This window comes from Copadichromis virginalis, linkage group LG12 (assembly GCF_057382275.1).
Source record: "Copadichromis virginalis isolate Kocher_CV1m ecotype Utaka linkage group LG12, C_Virginalis_male_GT1.1, whole genome shotgun sequence".
NCBI classification, from domain to species: Eukaryota; Metazoa; Chordata; class Actinopteri; order Cichliformes; family Cichlidae; genus Copadichromis; species Copadichromis virginalis.
Genome location: NC_140629.1, coordinates 7158570 through 7164792, shown reverse-complemented (window position 1 = coordinate 7164792; position 6223 = coordinate 7158570).

Genomic DNA, 6223 nt, shown 5'->3' with positions numbered 1-6223 from the left:
AAGTAAAAAACATTGACTATGATTATATAAATACACCCAAACACATCTCTACACACATATGCAGATGCATTATATTGCCTGAAAAAAAATAGGCTAACTGCACAGTGTTGCCTTGAGGCAACGAATGAAAATTAACAGTTTTGCTGTATAAATAAATTTTAAAAAGTAGAACAAACATTCAAATATGCTTCTTAACATATTCATGCACATACAAGTATTTTTATATACATTTATTTCACTATAAACATGTAAAATTGTGATCTTTATCTTGCCTCCTAATGGAGATGTCGCTCGTAGTGCAGCTTGCAGAAAGTCACACCACCTTCAACTCATCATTTTATTGGAAAGAGATGTGCCCGGTAGCATTATTTGAAGAAAAAAAAAAGGTTGTTTTGTTTTGTTTTTTGAAGGGCCAGTGTAAGGCATGAACATGTGGTTTGTTGCCTCAGGGCAACGCTATGCAGCGGAGGGTTAAAGAGTCTTCTAGAATAAAAATCAAGTTTTGTGTAAGTTCCAGGGAAGGAGAAAGGAGTGACATTTAGTTGCTCGATGAGGCGGGGGTGAATTACATGGGAACCACACTAATGAGGCTTTAAAATGCAGGCTCTTTTTCCCTTTTATTTTCCTTCTCTTTTTATTTTCTTTCCCCAAAAGAATCAAAGCTTAGAAACAAGTCACAATGGCTTTTATATACACAGATTTGTATTTTGAATTGAATTCCAAAGGACTGTTTGAGGAACACTTGCTTTGGAGAGGACCGCTGTTATGTCACAAAGTGTGAATGTGAAGAAGCCTCTGTGTTGTAGATTTGCTGAAGAAATGTTTAAGTAAAGCTCCATCACTACTTTATACGTGGGAGAGCATACGACGCCAGCGAGCAGAGAAGCGGAGGGAGCTGTTCTGCTGCTGGAATAACAACGAGGCCAGATCACGCTACGGTGGGGAATCAGTGGCAGCGGGACAGCGCCCTACCTCCCACGGCGAGACGGGCTGGTGCCGATTGGCGTGCTACAGGAAAGCGGCGGGCAGAATTAAGAGCTCTGCCCATCCGGGCACGCCGAAGCAGAGACACTGATAGGACGGCGAGGACGCCGCCGGGTTTCCCCTTCTGCTCTGATTGGCTGGATTTTTAACTTTTAGTGACTTTTACGCCGTGGCGGACGCCACTGGACTTTTAATGTTTGTGTTTTATTGATTTTTATTGTGTGTTTTCCCTGGCCAGGGTTGTTTTAATTCCTTTTACATTTTTAACTGTTTTTGTATAATAAATTATATTTTAGTGAGGTAATTTTTAATTCAGTCTATTCCCTTGGCTGCTCCACAGCTCTATCCGTTTTTTGTGAGGGTTTCCCTCCTTTAATAATGTCAATAATATTCACTATACACCAAATTGTTCCTCTTGACTCTATCGTGGCCATTTTTGGCCAATTGAAACCCATTATAACCACCTTTTTTGATTCCTTGTTATTGACAGTACTATAACATGCGGTTTAGGTAAAATTGCTTTCATTCTAAACTCAACACATGAAAATTGTAGTTTTTAATGTTTGGTTTTTTTTACCAAATTACATCATTTACCCATTTTTGGCCAAGCAAGCAATTTCATGTAATATTCCGAGTTTCTAGTAGCGGTATTTGATGGCTTACCACACTCCAATGGACCAAAATAATGAAACAATTTTGACGTAGACTGGAATAAATAATGACGCATCAAACATTACATAGGCTGCAGTGAATTTCTGTGGATGCAGGCTATTGAGCTTTGAGGTTCCCAGTCAAACTTAGCTTTGAAGCACATGTTAAAAGCACTTTTACTCTTGTATTTTTCATAAAAAGATGCCATACCCAAAATAACTCTAAAAAACCAAAAACCAAAAAAGAAACCTAATTACAGGACACTTTGTAGAGTTCAAAGCTGCAGCTGCAGCACAAACAACGACAAACACTGTTTGTAAACGTGTCCTGGAGTTTCTGCAGGTGCAGACAGAGCTACTGCTGTAAGTAAGCCTAACAGCTTCCAGATCATTTATTCTGGCAATATGGCAAGAAGGTCATCACTGCTTCAAGCACTGTCTATATGATCTGGTCAGAGAGCAAGGACAGCAAGCAGTGCTCTGCCCTTGAAGAAGAGACATCTGCCCAAGATGAAGAAACTTCCTCTCCAGAAGATGAGGGGACAATCTCCAAAGAGGCTGACTGCATCACCACTGAAGATGAGTACTAGCCAGTGTGTGAATCCTCTTCTTTGGGGGAGGATTGGGGTTTGGGGGCATGGAGGTGGAGGCCGAGCAGCTGATGGAAAAGAACATAGGAGCATTTTCTGAGACCGAGGAGCCGGTGACTGAGTGGATCCCTCATGAAAGGAAAACCATGTGGGTCCCACTGAAGAGAGACTGCTCTACAATCCAGTACCCACTGGTATCAAACCAGATGTCACCCTGTATGCAGTTCCCTGCACTAGCAGCCTGAGATATACTTTTGACTTTTTTATAACAAAGAAGATCTTTTAGCTGCTGTGCACCCTTACAAACCTGCACGGGAGGCAAAGGTGTGAGGATTGGAGGATTATAGATGAAGTGGAGATGTGAGCCTGAACCAGAATGAAGCAATACGTAGCATGTTGGCTGACAACACTGGAAGTTCTCAGGAAGTAAAAAAGGGAAAGGGGTTCAGACATTCAATAATTTCCCCCAGGGATCAATAAAGTATTCTGATTCAGACTCCAACTGACGGAGGAGCTCCGAGGACAAACTCTTGGTCACTCCTCAAATGAAAACTGGCACAGGGGAAACAGGAAACAATAAACAGGGGGTGGCCATTTTTGGCCACGAACAAGCTGAGAGGGATTTTTTTGTTTTTCTGTTACTGCAAAAAAAACCAAAGATGCATAAAACTCATTGATACTTTTAATTATTGCTATGCATCTAACCTCCATCATGGTTAGAAAATAAATCAGTTTGCATGTATTATTTAGAAAAAAAATGGGGATTTTATGCTTTTATCCCTATGTAAATCATTAAAATTATGTGATCTAACTGGTATTTAAAGGGTTAAAATTCTGAATTTGAATGAAATTTTGATTTTCATGAACAGCACAATCTAAAAAATCAAGTAAAAAAAGGTGGAAATTTTTCTTAATATATGAATTTTATAGCATTTTGTAAACGTAAACAAGGGGTGGCCATTTTTGGCCACGAACAAGCTGAGAGGGAGTTTTTATGTTTTTGCTCTCTCTGCACAAAAATAACAATCCATTATAATCAATGTTGATGAAAATCAATTACATGCCCCAGACTCTACTATTAATAATACAAGAAATTTCAGTAGCAATGCAATTATATAAAATTGCGAGATTTGAGGTTATCTTCCAGCTGGTGCAATGGACAAACAAACTGGTGTTTAAAGGGTTAAAATTTAAAAAGTAATAATTATTTTATATTTATTAACTCATTCACTGCCAGCCATTGGCAGTGAATGAGTTAAACCCATTGACTCATGCACTGCCATTGACGGCTATAGACGTCAATGGCAGTGAATGAGTTAAATAATTATAAATAATTATTATAATTATAATGTCAGGCAGAGAGGCGTGCAGTCTTACACGCCTCTCTGCAGCTTCTCTCCTCCTGCTACCCCCCCCCCCCCAAAAAAACCCATCTCCATAGAGACTGTGTCAGCTTCCAAAAAGACAAAAAACAAACTAAAAACCAGCAACAAACAACTTAAACATAAACAATCACAAAGAAAGAACAATACAGTATCCACATCTGAACCAAAGAGTAAAACAGTGAAATGTGGATTATTAAATATTAGGTCTCTCTCCTCCAAGTCTCTGTTAGTACATGACTTAATAATTGATCAACAAATCGATTTACTCTGCCTTACAGAAACCTGGTTGCAGCAGGATGATTATGTTAGTTTAAATGAATCAACACCCCCGAGTCATTCTAACTACCAGAAATCTCGAAGCACAGGCCGAGGGGGAGGTGTGGCAGCAATTTTTCACACCAGCCTATTAATTAATGAAAGACCTAGACAGACTTTTAATTCATTTGAAAGCCTGATGCTTAACATCGTCCACCCCAGCTGTAAAACTCAGAAACCAGTCTTACCGTACTTGTTATCATCTATCGTCCACCTGGGCCTTACCAGGGGCGGAGCGTGGGGGTGGCTTACTGGGCTTAAGCCCGGGTTGTTTTGTCAGAAGCCCGGGGTATTTTGGAGTGCAATTTTTTCATAGTTAGATGCCTGGCTGACAACTGTATAAAACAAAAAGTACACACAATATTCGAAGCACATAGTGCACACTGTGGGAATTTACGACTGTGCGTGAATCCCCCCCTGATATTGGTATGATCCAAGCTCAGGCACTAAGCGACTGAGCGAGGGGGCGGGGCAGCTGCTGCCCGTCAGTGCGCTGTTGGAGAGACGGAGCCAGCCATACTAAGGAGAGCTTAAGTTTGACCAGTTACCAAAGCAAATCATTCGTACCGTACAAATAATGTAAATATGACGGTGCATCACGAAAGATTGATATCAAACTGATCACTTGACCAATATTACGTTACTTGCTCTTCAAGTGAATCAACAAATGGCAAAATGAAAAGCCGAACAAATGCTATTTTTTAGAGATTCTTAGCTTACGTGTGTTTATTTCATATTTTCAGTTCTTACCCTCCCCGACTAAATCGGTTTCAGTTATGCACTGAAATATAAGAATGGACATTAGAGGGTTCTTTCAAAGAAAAAACTCAGGTAAATGTTATTTTATATATTATGCTTTGTATGTTGTTCAGTATATTTGTATGCAAAACAAGAAGGATTTCAGTACACAGCAGGATATTCACATTTGTAACCAGATATTTACACTTTAGGGAGAAAACATAAAACATTTTTACTGTACAACATCAATTTAGAGTAAACTTTTGTTTTAGATAAATATTGAAATATCTTTTGAATTAGTTAAATGTCAGAATAAAGAGAGACAGAGCTGTCTATTTTTTATCACTTTGATCAAATTTAGGAGTACATGTACACTAAGTTTATTATTAATTAATAAGAAACTCCAGACGATTCCATTCTGAGCTGAAGAAGCTTCTGATAGGTTAGTAGAGTCCATGTGAGTAAACAGGTGGCACAGCTGTGGATGCATATAAGGCAAAACACAGAGCCTGTTTCTGTGACATGGGAACATCAAGAGATGTCAACCAAAACACCAGGAAAAGAACTGTGGAGCTCCATAAGTGTGGCTCAGTTTTGAATACAATTTGGTGCCATTTGCAATTAAGAAATACAGATAGTTTCTCTCTTTACTCTTAAAGTTAACAAATATGTTTTTTATATTTATCAATCTAAAAAAATAAACATTTAGTCTGATTTGATGTTACAATTAAAAAGTGTTTGTGTTTTTATCTGAAGAGTTTGTAAATATCTGTATATTTGATGATTGTCAGCACAAAGAGGGAGAGAGAGGAACAGAGAGGGAGATGGAGAATGAGGACAGAACAGAGATGAACAAGAGCAGGTGAGACACACATGTTAGTCAAATGGTTGTTTACCAAAAGTATCACCGTATCATAGGTCCTCATGTATCTCATACCTAGTGTTTCTTTTTAGGTTTGTTATTTTTCAAATTCTACATTTATTAAGTTATGCAGGCTTGTTTGCACAACAAGGCTAAATAATTATATAAACCTTTCTCAATCTAAATATTGTACTTTGGTAAAATTAAAAAATAAATGTAGTGCAGGTCTATGATGATTTTTAGTGCTACTATCATCTAGTTCTGATTCTGGTTCTGTCTTGGTTAAGTCCCAAGTAGTCCTGATTTTGAACTTTTGTAGTCCTGTTTTAATTCTGGATCAGTTCTTGGTCTGGTTGAATTGGGGTTTAGTCCTCGTGTCTTGATACAGCCCCGACTTTGTTCTGCCTCGCTGCTTAATTAAAAAACTAGTTTAAGGTGTTCTGCACATGTGATATATATTTTTCCCTATATGAAGTCATTTCTTTTTGAACAAAACTCAAAACAGAGCCAATTAATCTTTCAGTCATTTCTACCCCCCCCCCCCCCCCCCCCCCCAAGGGAAAAAAAAATCCCACATGCATACTATCCTTTTGGGCTAAGCCCCGGGTGTTTCAAATGTCTGGCTCCGCCTCTGCCTGAGAGCCATGTGCGCACAGTGAAGCCACCAGCAGCCAGCAGAGTGGATGGCTGGGGAAAAAA